The sequence below is a fragment of the Phascolarctos cinereus genome, unplaced genomic scaffold (genome assembly GCF_003287225.1).
Source record: "Phascolarctos cinereus isolate Bilbo 61053 unplaced genomic scaffold, phaCin_HiC Scaffold_5;HRSCAF=322, whole genome shotgun sequence".
NCBI classification, from domain to species: Eukaryota; Metazoa; Chordata; class Mammalia; order Diprotodontia; family Phascolarctidae; genus Phascolarctos; species Phascolarctos cinereus.
The window spans coordinates 232,925,756-232,945,777 of record NW_027555958.1 but is presented as its reverse complement, the minus strand read 5'-3'; the positions used below and the strand labels follow the sequence as shown (position 1 = coordinate 232,945,777).

Sequence of the window (20,022 nt, the reverse complement as noted above, 5' to 3'; positions counted from 1 at the left end):
GGGGGTACATATTTGCTTGTTGTCTCTCATATTAGATTGTGAGCTGTTAGAGAGTAGTGACTCTCTTGTCACCTCTGCTTGTATCCCCAGTACTTAACATTGTGCCTGGTACATAGAAGGAGCTTAATAAATGACTTATTGACTGGCTTGCCCAGTAGTTTCTATTGCACCAAGTTACTCATCTGCATGTATGCTCCAGATGCAGGAAACACTACACACGGCCCTTTCTCTCCCCACCCCCTAACTACCCATCCACATCAGAATAAAGATAGGGCTCTGAGACGTGGGGCTTAGGAGGGCTGGAGTACAGCCCTTCTAGGTCAGGGGAACAGTGGAATCCCTCAACTAGTTTACAAACCTCACCTCTTGTGCAGCAAACAAGAGGTGAACTGCAAGGAAACATGGTGATCAGACTCTGTGGTTAGGACAGTGGTCCCAAGTCCAAGACAGAGAGAGGTCTCTCCAAGCCCTCAAGGTGTCAGGGCCCGGGTGGGGAGAAGTCCGGAGGACTGGATGGGCCGAGTCACTGGGCGGTAGTCAAGTTGTCCCGGGTTTGGGGTGGAGACGTCTCCCTTAGTAAATCTGAGGCTGGGAGGAGCCGTGGCGGGCAGGCCGGCAGGCAGGCAGGGAAAGGGTCCCAGAGGAGATCTGGATTTCTTCTCTTGCAACTCTTTTTGACTCGTTTCCTTAAGCTGCAGTCAGATATTTGTTTAACCTTGCAGCTTAGCCGCCGGCGTGGGGGGAGGGGGGAGGGGGGGAAAGAGTTAGAGCTGGGGAGAAGCAGAGGGAAGTTAGGGGATGATGCGAGAAAGTTTCTCTCCTCACTCAAAACACAAATTGCACACGATGGAGGCATGGGTGGGGAGACTTTCATTTACACCCGTGGGTTTCCACTACTTTATTGCCCTGCTGTGTATTAGCTGTGTATCGGAAGATGAATGAGACCAGCTTGGGGAGCAGAGATGGGGGTGGGAGGCTGATAGAGAGGGAGAAAGGGGGACCAAGGGAAACCACTAAGAGTTCAGCTGTTATCCCTTGGCAGCTACTCCCGGGATGGAACCTCCCTTGTCCAGTGCACTGCCTGGTGACCAGGAGTTCAATGGTCAGCCTCTCTTGCACCGCCGGACAGAAAGGGTGAAGAGTTTCTCTCGGGCCCCTACGAAGGGAGTCTAGGAGAGGGGTGGGGGTGGGGGTGGGGGGGAGCGGAGCGGATGTCCCCTCCCCGTGGCTCCTCGAGTCCGCAACTTCTCTTCCCCTACCCCCGCCCTACCCCAGGGCAGGTGAAGACGCAAACAGGCTTTGCTCCAGGTGGTGGAGGAGGGAAAGGGGTGGGGGAAAGCCCAAGCAACAATAGCACTTTTATTTGGGTCTGTTTGGTATAGAGCTGGTGGGCGGGGGAGGAGGCGGGCTGGCGGACGGTAGTGGGGGGTGGTGGGAGGAGGGTGGTCATCCGCATCTGGCTGCACACCTGCTCCTGCTTAACCCTGCGTATGCGGGGTGGGGGGTTGGCGGGGAAAGTAGTGGGAGGGCACGAGGGGAATCTTGGCACTGGAACTGGGTTGTTGGTGATAGAATGACAAACGGAGACTTAGAGACTCTTTGATGGAAAGATCCTTGGACTGGGTCCTGCCAGGATCTGCTACTAATTCGCTGGATGACCCTGGGCTAATCCCCTCTCTGTACCACTCAGGTTCCTTGTTTGCAAAATGAGCTCCGAAGTTCTACGTTCTGTACTGCAACGTTCCATGGTTTCGACATTTCGTAGAATTATAGAATTTCGAAGGAGAAGGGACTTTAGTGTCCCACACTTTAATTTTCCAGATGAAGAAACTCGAGGCCCATGGCTCGCAAGTTCTAAGGCCCCTTTCAGCTCTAACATTCTTTGTTCGAGTCTTCCAACGGGTCCATTCGGATCCTGAAATTGTGTCTTCTGTATTTTGATGTTCCATGTTCTAAGGTCCCAACATTCTGTGTACTATGTAATAATATCCTATTTTCTGTGTTCCAACATTCTATATTCGAAAGACTTCCAGCCTCGACATTTTATGTATTGTTTTCTGACATTCTTGGTTCCTGAGGTCCCTTCAGGCCCTAACATTCTGTGATTCTAAAGGACAAAAACTCAAGTGTCCTGACAACCTGAGTACTGGAAGCTTAAGAAGCTAATTAAGCCGCTTCTGGGGTTCCCTTGGCCAGTCTCCAGGATTGTTTGGGCACTTTGGGCTCCCTGTAGGAATCTCTCCCCAGTTTAACTCTGCGAATTTGGCCTCCCTTTCACCTCTAAAGCAATCTCCGGGGCAGGGGGACAGCATCGCGCTACTGTCCCCTAGGGCAGGGGGAAGTGGGAGAAGAGGGGGAAGGGGGGAGGGAAGGGTAGAGTCCTGGGCTTTGCGCCCCAGCGCGGATTCCCCGACGCCCTCGGGCCGTTCCGGGAAGCCGGCCTTCCGGAGGCGGCGCGGCGCGGCTGGCCCCAGTGCCAGAGAGGTGGGGAGCCCGCCAGGGCCGGGCGGGGGAGAAGGGGGGAGCGGTGGTGGGGAGGGAGTCAGGGAGAGGCCGGACTGGGCGTTCCCTCTTTACCAGCTAACAGCTTCCAGGCTGAGCTGGGGCCCAGTTACTGCAGGTGAGCCCAAGGGATGGGGGTTGGTTGGGGGCGGGGGAGGAAAGACGCACAATCTTGGTTTTAAGACGCTGTTCTTGCTCGGAGACTTGACCCATCTTAGGTCCGCTCGACAGCCTTAAGCTGTTACTGGACCTCCTGGCTTTTCCGAGGAACCCTCGCCCCTCCCCTAGGCAGGGGTGGGGGGTGAAGAATGAGTGGCGCCCAGAGCCCTGCTAAGGCCCCGCCGCTGCACCTGCCCAGGCCGGGCCCAGCTCTGGCGGCCGTCGGGGCCTGCAAGCACAATGAGGCTTGTTCGTGGGCGGAGGAGCTGCGCCAGCCCGCTGATCCCATAAAATATTATTTGTGTTTAAAAATTCCAGTAATTGACTATGCAGCCGCTTTTTCCGAGCCCTGTGCCAAAGGCAGTAAAATAGCGGCCCGAGCCCGGGTTATTTTCATCATGCAAATTCCCATTCCTGTAAACAGGGTTAAGCGTCCCCGGGAGGGGGCCAAGAGCTAGGAGCGAAGGGGAGGGGAAAATAGCGTGTTAGCTGTGGCAGTGAGACAAGGAGACCGGTCTGCTGGGCTGCAATTACCTATATACCAGTGCTCGAAATACTCTAATAATTCCCTTTTCTGTAGCGTTTTCAAACTTACGAAGCGCTATTCTCACGACAGCCTAGCGATGAATGTAGTGCGAAACATCCACACCCATTTTACCAACGAGGAAAACTGAGGTCGAGAGGCCAAATCGTTTGTCCAGGCTCATTCAGGTAGCAATTATTAGAGGATTACTCAGGGATTACACAAAGATTCAAGTCTTCAGACTGCATTAGACTAAAATGCCTTTCAAGTTCCTTTCTAGGGTGAACCTATAGATGTATCCTAGCTGAACCCACACCCACATGCCATCCCTCCTCATCTATTGCTTTTCTTCTAGCTGAGTTGACTTCCCCCAGCAGAAGTAATGGGGAGGTGCCGAGCTCATTTTGGCAAACCGTTTCCAGTAGGGCTTGTGATGAAAAAGGCAGAGGACTCAGTTCGTTTAACTGGGGCATCACAAGTAACTAAGCCTGGGCATTGGAATGCCTAAGAAGTTTGTTCCTTCATCCTTATCTCCACCCCTTATTATAGACCATTCCTAATAGACTTCAGAGGCCCATAGGGTAGGTCTACATGTCAGACAATCGGGAGGATCTGGGAAATCCTGAGTAAAAGGGAAAAATTAATTCTCTGCCCTCCTCCACCCAACAGTTGTCTCAAGTTAACAGTGGGAAACCTAGGCTAGTGAGAACTCAGACCCTTCTGAAAGATGAGTTTACAGGCAAAGCTGTGGCAGGATTTATAGATTTTTTCAGCTGGAAGGGATATTGAAGAGCTAGTCCACTCCCCTCCTTTTGATAACAGCTTACTTTAAAATGAATAATAATAAAGCTTGTGAATTGCTTCACATCTTATTCAACAACCCTGTGAAATAGGTACTATTATTGTCTACATTTACATGGGAGGAAACTGAGGCCATGAGAAGCAAATTGACTTCCACCCTTACTTACAACTAGTAAAGCAAAAAGCCTGACCCAGGGGCAGCTAGTGGCACAGTAGATAGAGTTCCAGCCTTGGAGTCAGGAGGACCTGAGTTCAAATGCTGCCTCAGACACATGATACTTACCAGCTGTGTGACCCTGGGCAAGTCACTTAATCCAAATTTCATCACCAAAAAGCCTGACCCAAACCCAGGCTCCCAATGGTCTAACAACTATCCTGTGATTCCTAAAAAATTGTTAGGGGGCAGAATAAAGAATTTTTAGGTATAGGAGAGAACCCCTCCCACTTCCCCACTGACAAACTCCCTCAGACTGCATGTATAAGCATCAGTGCACACACATCTCACCCTATCTCTGTCCTGAGTTCCTTCTCTTATACACAATCACCTATGGGACACTTCCAACAAGATGTCTTGTACGCATCTCTAACTTGACAAAGCCAAAAGAAAACTTACGTTCTCCTACAAACCCACCCCACCCCCTTTTGCTAACTTTCCTAAATCTGCTGAAGGCATCACTATCTTTCTAATCATTTTGAACGGTAACCTTTTTCTTCCTTTATTTCCTGACTTTTCCTCCCCTCCCCCTGCATGTGGCCTGGTGGATAGGGTTCTGGATCTGGAGTCAGGAAGATCAGAGTTCAAATCTTGTCTCAGATACCCAATAGCTGTATCACCCTATGCATATCACCTAACCTCTGTCTGTCTCAGTTTTCTCATATGCGAAGTGAGAAGGCTGGATTAAAAAGCTTCTAAGGTCTGTTCTGGCTCTAGAACTCTGGTTCCATTTTCTTTTCTTATATCTTCTTATATGTATACACATTTCTCTCAAAAGAATGTAAGCTTCTTGAGGATTCTGATGCCTAGCACACAGTAGGCAATTAATAAATGCCTGTTGATGGATTAGTTAGGGATGGGGTCCAGTGTCTTTGAATCAGAGGTGTCCCAGGCCCATTTCTCCTGCTCTCACCCTATGGTGTACCTCATTGTACCCTCTTTCATGTATATTTTCCAACAGACTCCCGTACCCCAGCCAAACACACTTGCTGTCCATCTACCATTTGTTATTCACCTGACCCCAGTGTGGTATGATGGAAAGGGCACCAGGAGCCAGAAGACCTGGGTTCAAGTCTTGGCTCCACTAGTGACTAGGCTATATGATCTTAGGTCATGTAACTGAATAAAAAACGTTTCTACTTCAGCTGAATTCTATGCGAAATAGTATGTCACATTATGGAGGCTTCTTCCTACCTGAGATGTCTTTTCCCCCTCCTCTCCTTGAATCCATGAACCTCATTTTCAAAACCCAATCCAAACTATATTAGGGCTTATGGTATTTTCTTTTTCTCTTTTCAATTTCCCTTTTTATTATGAATATGAATACTAACAAACATGAACATTCATATACAAAGAAGATCAGGAAATAGGATTGCATGTGAAGCTGTGAGCTTTTGTTATGTGCAGTTTGGAGCTTTTTAAAAGCATATATTGGGGCAGCTAGGTGGCGCAGTGGATAGCGCATCAGCCCTGAAGTCAGGAGGACCTGAGTTCAAATACAGCCTCAGACCAAACACTTGACACTTACTAGCTGTGTGACCCTGGGCAAGTCACAACCCCAATTGCCTAAAAGGGAAAAAAAGCATATATAAAATCTAACATGCTGGCCTATGGTAACTGTCAGAGTTGAATGAGACAACATCGTAGGGAACAAACCTTAGGGAACATCTAATTCCAGTCCCCTCGTTTTGCAATTTAAAAGCAAAACAAAAACAAAAACAGATCTAAGGACCAGAGATGTTTTGAGACTTGCCCAAGATCACATGGCTAGTAAGTAGAAAAACTGGATTTGGAAGCAGATCCTCTGGCTCCCAAATCCAGTACTTTTTCCACTATACCATGATGATTAGAAACAGGTGCTGAGAGGAGCTCAGGGCATCCCCATGAAGGCAAGAGGTGTCGATGAGCTCTCCAGAGTAGGAAGAGTAAGTTCCCATCATGCTATGGGACAAAGAATTCAGAGGAAGTCATGGCTGCTCTCTTCCTACATTCTCAAAATCTGAAAATTACAGAAAGTAAAAAACCATCAAGATAAATGATGCGCACAGGAGAATTCCTCCCCCTACCCCCTCCCTGCTTCACACACGGGCGAGCGAGCATGCACGAATATCAGTGAAACAGACAGTAATGGGGTCTTCAAGGCTGTCAGCCCCACTCCTGGATTTCATGAGTTCATTTTAGAGGTAGCTTACTTCTAACAAATACCAATGCAGTCAACGACGAGTGTGGAATAATGGAAGTTATTTTACCTCTCTCTGGGCCTCTGCTTCTTTATCTGTAAAACAAGAAAGTTGAACTAGGTTGACTCCAACTCCAAATCTATGATCCTACGTATTCTTTATGTTCTATACAAATGCAGTGGCATTAGAGACATCCATAATCTAGCAAAGTTCTATTTAGTGAGCATTTATTAAATATCTGCTGCGTACAAGGAGAAGTGCTAGAGATACAAAGGGGGAAAATAGCCCCTGGCCTCAAAGAGCTTACCTCGAAGTTTATAATTGGTTTGAGAATGCATCTTGGTACTTGCATGTGATGAGATAACCTGAGATAATGGAAAGAGAAATGATTTTAGAGTTTGAATGCCAACTGCACTATTTACCACCTATTCTTGCCCTTTCTGATTCTTGCCCCATCTGGCAAAAAGATGAGATTGAGCCAGATGGTCTCTAAAGTTCCTTCTAGCTCTAAATTCTATGACACAACAGTCCATCCCAATGAGTAATAAAACAGAACCTTATTTCTATTAATTTTAATGAATATTAAGGGAGTTTTGTAAGATAAGGGTAGTTCTTTCTCATGATACCCTAGTATGTGTGTTCTCTCTCTCTCTCTCTCTCTCTCTCTCTCTCTCTCTCTCTCTCTCTCTCTCTCTCTCTCTCCTCTCTCCTCTTCCTCCTTCCTCTCTCTCTCCCTCTCTCTCTCTCTCTCTCTCTCTCTCTCTCTCTCTCTCTCTCTCTCTCTCTCTCTCTCTCTCTCATAGATTTTGAATTGCAAGAAACCTTAGAGTATATCTCGTCCAGCTGCCTGTCATCTTACAGATAAGGAAACTGGAGCTCAGAGACATTAGGTGACTTTCTCAAGATTGTACATGTAGTAAGAAGCCAAGGAAAAGTTTGAACCTGGCTCCTCTGACTCCAAATGCATTGCCTTTTCCACCATACCTGCCCTCCTTCCTGTCTTTTCATTCCTCTTGCTTCCTTCTCTTTTTGATCACCTCCATCCCATCCCACCCTCAAAGATGTGTAGGGTTGTTCATTTATTCAACCAGCTAATGTTTACCAAGAATTTGCTGTGGGCTCGGTAATGAGTTCTAAATTCTGTAGGATATTTGAGGCTGTTTAAGACAAGGTCTCTGCTGCTCTCAGGGAGTTTTTAATCTATTTGAAAAGATAATGCCAGTGCTTCATCCCTCCAGAAGCCTTTTCTGATCCTCTGGTTGTTAGCGATCTTCCTCTTCCTCAGACTGTCATGTATATATTTATCTATTCGTGTCTTATCCACCTTTCTATGGACTCCTTTGAAGGTGAGGACTATTTTTTTTATTAATATCTTTTGTTTTTACATCACCTTCATTTCTACATAGATAGACAGAAATATAAATATAGGTATATAGATATACACATATACATTTTTTTCTTATTGTTCAATCATTTTAGTCATGTCCGATTCTTTGTGACCTCACTTGAGGTTTTCTTTCTTTTTTTTTTTCTTGCTGAGGCAATTGGGGTTAAGTGATTTGCTCAGAGTCACACAGCTAGTGAGTGTTATGTGCCTGAGGCTGGATTTGAAATCAGGTCCTCCTGACTCCAGAGCCAGTGCTTTATCCATTGCACCACCTAGCTGCCCCTTGAGGTTTTCTTGACAAAGATATGGAGTGGTTTGCCATTTCCTTCTCCAGCCCATTTTACAAATGAGGCAACTGAGTCAAACAGGTTTAAGTGACTTGCCCAAGGTCACACAGCTAGTAAGTGTCTGAGGCCAGATTTCAACTCAGGAAGATGAGTCTTCCTGACTTCAGGCCCAGCACTCTAGGCACTGTGCCACCTAGCTGCCTGTATACATACATACATACATACATACATATATTTAAAAAGAATATATAGATACACTTCTTTCTATATATGCATGTGTATGTATTTTTGTATTTATACATGTATGTCTATGTGTGTCCATATCAACCAAGTCTGACTACATCTGTAGTGTTCTGCACCCATAGTCCTCTACTTCTGCAAAGAAGGGAGGAAGGTAAATTTTCTTTTTTTTTCTTTTTTTGTTAATTTATTTTGATTTATCAACAATCACTTCCATATGCTTTTGAGTTGAAAATTTTTCTCCCCATTCCTTCCCACCACCCTCCCCAAGACGGCACACGATCTGATATAGGCTACATATATATATATATATATACACATTCCTATTAAACATATTTTCACATTAGTGATGTGGTAAGTAAGAATTAGAACCAATAGGAGGAACCACCAGAAAGAGGAAACAGACCTCAACAGAAGAAAAAAAAATAGCAAATAGTATGCTTTGATCTGCATTCAAACGCCATAGTTCTTTCTTGGGATGTGGATAGCATTTTCCATCACGAGGCCTTTGGAGATGCTTTAGATCCTTGTGTTGCTGGGAAGGGTTAAATTTATCAATATTAGTCATCGCACAACATGACTGTTATTGTGTACAAGGTCCTCTTGGTTCTGCTCATTTCACTCAGCATCAGACCATGCAAGTCCTTCCAGGTTTTTCTGAAGTCAGCCTGTTCATCATTTCTTATAGCACAATAGTATTCCATGACATTCATATACCACAGCTTTCTCAGGCATTCCCCAATTAATGGGCATCCTCTCCATTTCCAATTCTTTGCCACCACAAAAAGAGCTGCTGTAAATATTTTTGTATATGTGGGTCCTTTTCCCATTTGTATGATCTCTTTGGGATATAGCCCCAGAAGTGCTATTGCTGGGTCAAAGGGTATGCACATTTTTATAGCCCCTTGGTTCCAAATTGCTCTCCAGAATGGTTGGATCATTTCACAACTCCACCAACAAGGCATTAGTGTTCCAATTTTCCCACATCCTCTCCAACATTTATCATTTTCTTGTTTTGTCATGTTGGCCAATCTGATAGGTGTGATGTGGTAGGAGGTGAATTTTTCAACTCTTCTCCAGAGCCAAGCGTAGTCACTTTAATTACACAGGGTTCATTTTCTTTGTTGTTACTGTGGTCTACATTTACACCTGGGGTTCTTAACCTTTTTTGTGTCATATACTTTGGCAGTCTTGTGAAACCTACGAACCCCTTGTCTGAATATTGTTTTTAAATGCATAAAACATATAGGATCACAAAGGAAAACAATTACATGGAAAACGAGTTATTAAAATATTTTTTATAAACAAGTTCACAGATGCCAAGTTAAGAATACCTCATTCAGGGGGCAGCTAGGTGGCACAGTGGATAGAGCACTGGCCCTGGAGTCAGGAGGACCTGAGTTCAAATGTGGTCTCAGACACTTGACACTTACTAGCTGTGTGACCCTGAGCAAGTCACTTAACCCCATTGCCTAGCCACAAAAAAAAAAGAACATCTCATTCAGATTGTAATTATATATTGTTTTCCTGGTTCTACTTACTTTACTCTGTATCAGTTCATAAATTTTCCCATGCATCTTTGTATTCATCGTGTTCATCTCTCTCTCTCTCTCTCTCTCTCTCTCTCTCTCGGCAATGGGGTTTAAGTGACCAGGGTCACACAGCTACTAAGTGTCTGAGGCTGAATTTGAACTCAGGTCCTCCTGACTCCAGAGCTGGTGCTCTATCCACTGTACTACTGAGTTGTCCCCATCATGTTCATCTTTTCTTATATGACAATACATCTTACGGCATTCTATTATATTCATGTACCACAATTTGTTTATCCGTTTCCCATTTGACGGGCATCTGTTTTGTTTCCAGTGTTTTGCTCCAACAAAAAGTGCAGCTATGAATATTTTGGTATATCTTAGACCCTTTAGTCTTTGACTTCTTTAGGGGCACATATGCCTAGCAGCGGCAAGGAGTGGTTTTCATTTTGTCTTTGTATGCCCAGCACCAAGCACAGAACTTTGCACAAAGTGGGCACATGTAGTTTTGCACCTAACAAATGTTTGTTTGTTGGGTTGGGTTGGATTGGATTAAATTGGATTGGGTTGGATGTGGTTGGATATGTGATTAAGAGCCCCCTGGACTTACTGTGTGACCTTGAGTAAGCCCCTTCACCTCTCTCAGCCTCAGTGGTCCTCCTTGTCTGCTCTGCAGGGATAACAATCATTGCACTGCCTACCTCATAGGGCTGTTGTGAGGCAATCATTTTGCAAACCATAAATATTATATCTAAGGAAGAAACACACAAATACTATCTGAATTTAGGGGGATGGGAAGAACCTTTCTGGCTGGGGGTATCCAGGAAGGTTTCATGGGGCTAGGATGATCTAGGTCCTTGAAACTTCTCACAAAGAGAGATAGAACAAAGGCATTCAAAACAGCATGAATAGGAACACCAAGACAGAAAAGAACAAAGTTAATACATCTGGTGAGTAGATTAGTCCTACGGAATAGGAGAATAAAGAGAACTGGTCAAGAGGTAGTAGGGGTGGAAGGTGGGTTCAAGGGAAAGGGGAAGGTGCTAGAAAGATGGAGAGTTTTGGACCAATCAAGAGGCCTCTTTTCCTTCTTCCCAGGGTTCAAAATCAATCAATCAATCAAAACAAGCATTTATTAAACACCTATTATGTGTTAGGCACTAGGGATAAAAAGACAAATGATGGAACAATCCCTAGTCTGATGGAACTTACTTTCTGACAAGAATATATATAAGCAGATGTAGCATGTGCAGAATAAATATAAAAAATAAATAAATACAAGTTTTATAAAACAAGGTAATTATAGAGGGAGGGTATTAGCAGTTGTGGGGGGATCCAGGAAGACTTCATGTAAAACTGGATTCTTAATCTAAGGTCTATGAACAATCCCTCCACCCCCCGAGATGTCAGGAGGTCCATAAACTTGGATGAAAAAAATTACATCTTTATTTCAATGTTATTCCTTTATAATCCTATGTATTTTATTTTATGCATTTATATAACAGGAACCTTACTAGCCTGCCAAAGGGGTTCATGACACAGAAAAGTTTAAAGAATCCCTGATGTAGAGGCAGCTAGGTGGTGCAGTGGATAGAGCACCGGCCCTGAATTCAGGAGGACCTGAGTTCAAATCCAACCTCAGACCAAACACTTGACACTTACTAGCTGTGTGACCCTGGGCAAGTCACTTAACCCCAATTGCCAAAAGAAAAAAAAAGAATCCCTGATGTAAACAGTTGTAATTGAGATGAATTTTGAAGGAAGAGATTCTATGGAGAAGCCTGTGCAAAGCCCAGAAATAGGAGATGACATAGAATAGGTCAGGAACCCTTCCTTTTTAGCCCTACTTTCCATTTCCAGTCTTCTAACCATTAGCACTCCTCTCCCAGCTCAATCTCTCTCTTAAGAGAAAATGAGTGGCGACCATTGTAGGCAACAACTTCCTCTTGACTGTGGGCTCCTAGTGGAGGAAGATGTCCCACTAGCCCGGAAGAGCTCAAGGTATGTATGGACAGCTCAAGGTACATATGGACAGCTCGTTCTCCAGCTAACTCTCTTTCCTTCTGTCTGCTTCTACTGGTAAAGAGAATTTCCTCACCCCTAAGATATGGAAAACCCGTGTAAAATTTTTTGGCCCTCCCTTCGTACCAGAGAAGTCTGAATTTTTTCCTTTTCTTTGTGGGGTGTTTACAGTACCTTACTGTAAAATTGGGGTTGATATTATATAATACTATACATATATTTTTACATTTCTGAGTTTCTAAACTTTATCTGTGTCATCTGCTGGCCTTCATGTGTTATCTATGGCTTTCACATTTATTTAATTTCTTTTTCTGACCTGTAATATGTCAAAACCATGATATATAGAAACCGCAATGGGGAGAGTCACAATGTGAAAGGGATGGATAACTATACTAATAAAATCACTAATCCAGTCCTTATCCTTATCCAATTCTTTTCTTATTTCTCTCCCTTTGTCTCAATGCAAATCTCACCTTTCTTCCTCCCTGCTCCCCCATTTCATATTTCATAGGAGGAGATGGATACTTGAAGACTTGCAGCAAGAGCTCACAGAGCTGGGCATCCCCTTAGATAAACCCACCAGGACTGGATCCAAGTGGGAAATCACAGGATGTTGGCTCTTTTCTACTATCCATCTTTACTCCCTGTTTTTATGGATGTGCCCTGGATTCAAAGTCTATGCCACACTCCCACCCACCTTCAGGCACTTCTGGAGCCACCACCTCAAAACTCCCCCCATCAACACCTAAGGAGGAGCCAGCAGCAACCCTGGCCCAACCACTGACTAGGCCTGTAACTCGATCCAGTTTTCACACAACACCCCACACTGGATCCCGAGCTCCTTCTTCTGGGAAGAGATCTCGAACTCTGGGCAACCCTCCACCTATAAGACAACTAGTCCCACTGCCTGTTTGGCCCCAACCCTTTCATTTCACCATCCCTAAGATCAAGCCTCAAAGAGTTCACAACCCTCCTGTTGAATGTCTAGGTCCCAGGTTCCCAAGATGGAGAGAGAAAAAACAGTCCTTTTTGCCTTCTTCTCCTCCTATCTCTACTCCCCTTAAAATAAAGTATAGTATTTGATTCAACATGTTTTATCTTTCTTTTGTGTCTAATCATATATAGAAATGATGAAAATAATATTTTATATGCATTTAACACTTGCTGATTACAAACAGGTTGTATATTATTTGGTCATCACAGGTGGTTTGGTAGAATAAATATTTTCATCTGCATATTACATGTGACTTACATTTAAAGTGATTTGCAAAAGTGATTCGCAAATGAAAACACTGAAGCATTGAGAGTAATTATGACTTTGCCAAGGTCACATAGCTTAGGATCCCAGGACTTCAAGCTGGGTGGTACTTCAGAGTTCTAAATGATCAAATCCCCTCATTTTACAGACGTGGAAACTAAGCAAATAGTCTGCTTCCCTCTTAGATGAGGGAAAGGCTGGGTTGGAGAAGGAATGGGAAAAGGGCTTGAGCTGAAGAAAAAGGAATTATGAAGGAAGTTTGGAGAGTTTGGGAATTGCAAAGAGGGCCAGAGATTGAATTTAGTGAGGAAACTATGGGAGGGCTTGAGGAAAAATTGAAAGAAGGGGTGGACTCCGCCTCAAAGCTGAAAGAGTAGGATCTAGCACTGAAGGACCACAGATACAGAATTCTAGACTGACAGCTGGAAAAGAGTTGTCTAGTCCAACTGCCTTCATTTTTAGAGAAAGTGAATTCAAAGAGAAAAACTCACGCAGAAGGACCAGAGGAAGTGGCAAAAGGCAGAGCTGAAGGAGAAGGAAAAGGAGAAGGAAAAGGAGAAAGAGAAGGGAGTTGGTAAGATAGGGCAAGTACAATATAGGTGTGGCTATCATGAGTGATAAGGAACCGAGGATCTAGATCCTAGCACCTTTGGAGCGCAGCTAGAATTTGCAGTGACCTGAATGAAGAATGCAAATTTCATATTTCTGTCAAAACCAAGTGACTTATCTTTGTTCAAAGTAGAGACTGGTGTCCTTCCTAGAAGAGAAGGCAAAAAAAAAAGGGGCTGGAGAATACCTCTCCACTCTTCAGATTACCATGGAGAACAAATAATTGTTTTAAAGAAGGAGAAGGGGGAAGAGAGTAAGGAGGGAGAGACAGAAGAGAGAGAGAAGAGGGGAGACAGAGAAGAGGAAAGACAGAAAGAGAAGAGGGGAGACAGGGGAGAGACACAGAGAGAGAAGAGGAGAGAGAGAGAGGAGAGAGACAGAGAGAAGCAGAGAGAGACAGAAAAAGAGAGAAACAGAGACAGAATAAGGAGGAAAGAGAGAAAGCAAGTGAGAGAGAAGCAGAGAAGAGGGAAGAGAGAGACAGAGAAGAAGAGAGAGACAAAAGAGATACAGAGATAAACACAGAGAAGAGGAGAGAAAGAGAAGGATTCCCCCAAAAAGGATGGAAAAGTCAAAGAGATCATCTAACTTTTTTTGGAAGATTAGAGAGTAGAACAAGAGGAGAAGGAAAGAATGAGCACCACTGAAATTGAACTCCTAAAGTTAGGTAGATATGAGGCTCTTCCTGAAGAAGAAGATGTAGCTAAACCCCATGAGGAAGAAGCAGCTGCTTCCACTTCAGTCAGTGATGATGTGGATCTCACAGCAATGTCAGATAAGAGATCATTCAGTTAGGGTCAGGAGAAGACAGGGTAAATAGCAGTAATTGGTATCTCTATTGATAGGGTTACTAATAGAGTTATTTGTTGATCTGAGAAGAGCAGATGACTGCTCTTTCGAGGACATATATCCAGAATATGACAGAGAAGCTCCCAGGACTCCACAGCAGATGCCTACTACCCACTCACAGTGATTTTATGACTACAAATAATATTGCCAGAAGGAATCTAGAAAATGCTGCTAAGGGTCATAAAGTCTTATGCAAAAAGACCCTGAAAATCTTAGGACTGTAGTTTTTTCATCATTTTTACCAGTCAAAGGCAAAGATTTTAGAGAAAGGAAGATTTGAAGTGTGAACAGCTAGTTAAAATGATGGTGTCCAAGGATAGAACACAGTTTATAATATAGGACCGACAAACCATTAATCTAAGATGGAATGCACTTAACAAGGGCTGGTAAGAATGTATCTGTCTGACTAGATGTCTTGCAAATCTGATCAAAAGGGATTTAATCTGAAAAGGAAGAGAAAAGGAGAAAACTCCATCGCACTTTATACCATGAAGAGTAGCTAAAATATAATTCAAAGATTTAGTCATAAAGATACCCAGAACTCACAGAAGACAAAATCCAAGAAAAAGACCAGTAATAAAACCTATGACCCCAGATTTTTGTTGTTGTTCAGTCATTTTTAAGTTGTGTCTGAGGTTGCATGACACCATTTTGGGGTTTTCCTGGCAAAGATACTGAATCAGTTTGCCATTTCTTTCTCCAGCTCATTTTACAGATAAGGAAACTTAGGCAAACAGGGTTAAGTGACTTGCCCAGGGTCACATAGCTAGTGTCTGAGGCCAGATTTCAACTCAGGAAGATGAGTCTTCCTGACTGCAGGGCCAGCACTCTATCCACTGAGTCACTTAGCTGCCCATGACCTCAGATATCTATACACAAATATACAAAGTATGCATAAGAAGCAAGGTGAACTATCTATACACAAATATACAAAGTATGCATAAGAAGCAAGGTGAACTAGAGCTCTTAGTGCAAGAAGGCAAAATTTTACCTTGTAAGTATCCATATCACTGAGACACAAGAATATGGTCATGAAGATTATACCATATTCAAAAAGAACAAGATAGATAAAGTGAAGGGGTGTGAGAAGAACAGGGGCAGCAGTATTGTATATTAAGAAGATATAGAGGGGCAGCTAAGTGGCGCAGTGGATACAGCACCAGCCCTGGAGTCAGGAGAACCTGAGTTCAAATCTGGTCTCACACACATAACACTTACTATCTGTGTGACTCTGGGCAAGTCATTTAATCCCAATTGCCTTACCAAAAAAAAAAAAAAGATATAGACATATGAAAAAATGCAGAAAGCAATGAAGGGAGATATGGAATGCACTTGTGTGAAAATCAGTGGCAACATAAATAGAAATGAGATTATCATCAGAGTAAACTACATACCACCTGGACAGAAGAAGGAAATACATAAGGAATTCAGGAAATAAATCACAAGCCTGGCTCAGAGAAGTGGAAGTAGCAGTAAGAGGGGATTCCAATTACAGAAGCATCTGCTTTCTGCCCAAGCACAACTGCTAATAATTCTTGACTTATCTTAATAATAATTTCATCCTTCAAAAGATGCAAATAAGGGGGGAGGGGAAATTCTATTCTGGTTATGACTTTTACTCAAAAGGAAGAACTAATGGCTAGGGAAGAAATTTTGAAAGCTTTGGAAGGGAGTGACCACTTCATGTTAGGATTTCTGATAGAGGAGAGGAAAGTCAGATATAGCCTAACATGCCCTCCAGGTTTGGAAGGACTAGATTTCAAAGGGTTGAGAAAAAAAGATTAGTGGGTTCCCAAGGGGGATAAAAATGTCTTTTTGGGGGGGCAAGGCAATTGGAGTTAAGTGACTTGCCCAGGGTCATACAGCTAGTAAATGTCTGAGGCCGAATTTGAACTCAGGTCCTCCTGACTCCAAGGCTGGTGCTCCATGTACTGCACTACCTACCTGCCCCCAGGACAAAAATTTCTCAAGAATGAAACTCTGAAGACAAGAAAAGAAACAATTCTGATGATGAAAAGAAAGGGGAGTTGTCTTAAGAGACAAATGTGGATGTACACGGAATTCATGAAGCCACTTAAATGTTTGAAAGATGGGGGCAGCTAGGTGGCTCAGTGGATAGAGCTGCAGCCTTGGAGTCAGGAGGACCTGAGTTCAAATCCGGCCTCAGATACTTGACACTTACTAGCTGTGTGACTCTGGGCAAGTCACTTAACCCTGACTGCAAAAAAAAAAAAAGCAAAAGAAAAGAAAGAAAGACACATACGGAAGACAGAAAGCAAGGATAAATAATCGGAGATGAAAGCAAAAATATGGCATGGCCCTGTGAGAAGACTATAAGTTGGAGCTAAGTAAGCCTGAGGAGGAAGACTAAGAACAACAACAATGACCAAAAATAATAAAGTGAGGGAAGGCGAGAACAGCATTTATTAAGCACCTACTGTGTGCCAGGCACTGTGCTAAGTACCTCACAACTAGTTCACAAGAACCCTGTGCATATTGTCTCCTTGATAGAATGTAAGCTCCTCGAAAGTAGGCATTGTTTTATTTGATGCCTTTGTTTCCCCAGAGACAGGGAGGCTCATGGGTCAATCTAGGCCTGTACAACCGTCCCTAGATAGAACAACAAGGAGGCTTACATGCCTTGAGTATGAAACTAGGTAGTTTTCTTTTCTCTAGACTCCTAATTACCCTACTCTCGTGTTATTTCTAAATTTGTATGTCATCTATTCCCTTACAAAATAACCCCTAGAAAATACACTTCTGTAGCCTGGGTAGGTCAAAGAGAGATCGAAAATAGGTTGCTGGGAACACGCCCAAAATGGTGGTGGCAATTGGAGAGGAAAGGGGACAAGTAATGAGGGAAGCATTTTGGTAGTTATCCAAAATCAGGAATCAAAAAAGTCCTTTCCTTCTTTTCTTCTTCCCTCCTTCCTTCTTCTATTTCTTCCTTCCCTTTTTCCTCCCTTCCCTTCTTTCCCTCCTTCCTTTCTTCCCTCCATCTTTCCTTCCTTCCCATCTTCCTTTCTTTCTTCTTTCTTTCTTCCTTTCCCCCCCATCCTTTCAGACCCACCTCCATCCTACTCTCACCTAACATCTCCATGGAGCTCTTACACTGTGCCACCGTGGACAAGTCATCTGACTTTAGTTAGCATTAGTTTCCTCATCTGTAATACAGGAAGTAGTAGAAATAATCAGAAGACAGGAAGTGAAAATTAAACTGTGAACTCCTTGAGAGCAGGAACAGCCCCAGTGTTCTATCTGTATTCCCAATGCTGGACATTACATAGTACATGCTAAATTTCATTCATTTTTTTTTCCTCACAGAGATTTCCTCTCCCTCTCCCCTTTTTCAGACCATTCCTCCTAGATCTATTTCTTTCTCTTACTAACTTGTATCTTGTATTATCATCCATCTATTTTCTGTCTCTTTACATTTCTTTATTCCAAATGAGAATATCTGTAAAACACTTAGCACAGTGCCTGGCACATGGTAGACCCTTAACAAATGTTTATTCCCTCTCCCCTTCACTCACTTTTATTTTCCTTTCCTTTTGTGCCTCAGTCTCTTAGTTTCTACCTCTTGGTCTCTCTATCTTAGAGCTCTTGGACTGGAGTGGAAGGAGGCATATGTTTCCCCTTAGAGACTCTCCTAAGACCAGTGGTCATGGAGTTATGGAATGCCCCTTGCCATTTGCCCCAGGACAGGTTCCAGGGACCATCAATTACTTTAGGTCCTAAAGAACCAGTCAGTATGGACAAAGGGGAGGGATGCAACCAGACAGAGAGGACCTGTGAGCCCTGCTTGTTTTTTGTCAGCATCAGTTTCCTATTGCTCAGGTAGCAGGAAGCTGGGATTAAATGCCTCTCCCTTTTCTGGCATGGTTCCTCCTCCACGGAGGTAGAGTTGAGGAGTAAGGGAAAGAAGCCAGAGGTGAGAATGGGAGAGGGAATCTGGAGAAAGGTTAAGGCAGCTTCTACCCCACCCTTGGCTCCCTTACCTGTTTCCAAATCCTACTCATCTTTCCAGGCTTGGCTAGGATGAATGATTAGCTCTTCCCTGTAGCTGTCCCTGACCACCTCAGCCCTCTATCCTCTCAACTGCCACATCACAATAGTCTGTACTGCTCACTCAGCACTGATCGGATGCTGCTTAAAGGGAAGCGGGTGTATATATGCCACCTGTTGGGGTAATAAAAAGAGCACACTGCATTTGGAGTCAGAGGAGCTGGGGTTCACATCCTTGCCTCTGCCACTTGTCACCTGTGTGACCTCACAAGGACAGTGTGAGATAGTTACAGTGAGCTAGACAGGGCATACCATTTTACAGGTGAGGAAAACAGGCTCAGACAGTCAATGACTGACATTCAAAGTTATAGGGCAAGTAAGTGGCAGGTCAAACTTAATCTTCCTGAGCCTTGGTTTCCTCCTCTATCATTCAGTCAACTAGTCAATTAGCATTTATTAAGTGCCTACTCTGTTCACTGTGCTAAATGAAAGAAAATGAGCATGAAAAGGGATGTTGCTCTGAATGCTCCTAAATCATTGCAGTTCTAAAGATTCTGTCCAAATGATTCTAAATCTAAAGATTCCATTTCTAATCTATGATCTCACCTACATGGTGACCACTTGGAGGGCAAAGACTATGTCTCTTAGTTCTTTATCTCCCACAAGACCTAAAGTGATGCTGGGCGCTCTATAATTGGACAGAGTGCCAGGTCTGGAGTCAGGAAGACCTGAATTCAAATCCAGCTTCAGACATTTACCAGCTGTGTGACTTTGGGCAAGTCACTTAACCCTGTTTACCTCAGTTTCCTCATCTGTAAAATGAGCTGGAGAAGGAAATGGAAAACCATTCCAGTATCTCTGCAAGAAAACCCCAAATGGGATCACTAAGAGTCAAACAACAAAAGCAACAATTTCCCTCCCAACCCCATCGATCTCACCTCCATCTTGCCCTCAACCTAATATTTCCATGGATCAGTTCCAGGAGCTCTATCACTGTTTCTAAGACCTTAGATGAGTCATTTAACATTAATTAGCATTAATTTCTTCATCTTTGATGTGGGAGGAAGAAGAAATACCCAGAAGACTGTGAAAAATTGTAGTTTATGATGTTGATGAATTAAGTATGGACATTTTTTCTAAACTGGTTTAGTAATAGGTTAGAGAAGAACTATAAGTGTATACCAAATAAGATGACAGATAAAGAACAGAGAAAGTTACCCAGTTACAAAACATGAAGTAGCTGTTTTGGCTCCTCTCCTGACCTCTCCCCCACTTATGGTTTGGATGCCTACACAGCCCAGTCACTCACCTTGCCCTGACCCAGAATTCTGGGCCCTCAGTCACCCCATGAGTGCTCCCTGTCTTCTTGTACCTGGAATAATCACCAATTTGTAACTTCTTCTCTACTCTCATATCTCACTCTGGCATAATGAGGTTATGGAGCCATGGGGTCATAG

General features: G+C 43.7%; 2 long non-coding RNA genes across 4 annotated transcripts in view; one reads left to right on the top strand and one right to left on the bottom strand.

Moving 5' to 3' along the window:
- Positions 1–2,532: 2,532 nt before the first annotated feature.
- On the top strand, positions 2,533–12,932 carry LOC110217289 (uncharacterized). 2 transcript variants are annotated; one of them, XR_002327012.2, is made up of 3 exons: positions 2,533–2,620; positions 11,712–11,823; positions 12,356–12,932. It is a non-coding gene; the product is annotated as an uncharacterized LOC110217289 (long non-coding RNA). The 2 variants fall into 2 exon arrangements; XR_002327013.2 differs by lacking the exon at positions 2,533–2,620 and adding an exon at positions 10,497–10,772.
- The window catches only part of LOC110217291 (uncharacterized), a 71,372-nt gene continuing 56,848 nt past the window's right edge, over positions 5,499–20,022 (bottom strand). Inside the window, exons 1-3 of one of the 2 annotated variants that reach the window (XR_013487025.1) lie at positions 18,559–18,742; positions 6,687–6,744; positions 5,499–6,474 (exon numbers count right to left, since the gene is read on the bottom strand). This is a non-coding gene — a long non-coding RNA (uncharacterized LOC110217291). Of the gene's footprint in view, positions 6,475–6,686; positions 6,745–18,558; positions 18,743–20,022 lie in introns of those variants that run through there. The other variant, XR_013487024.1, reaches the window with a different exon arrangement.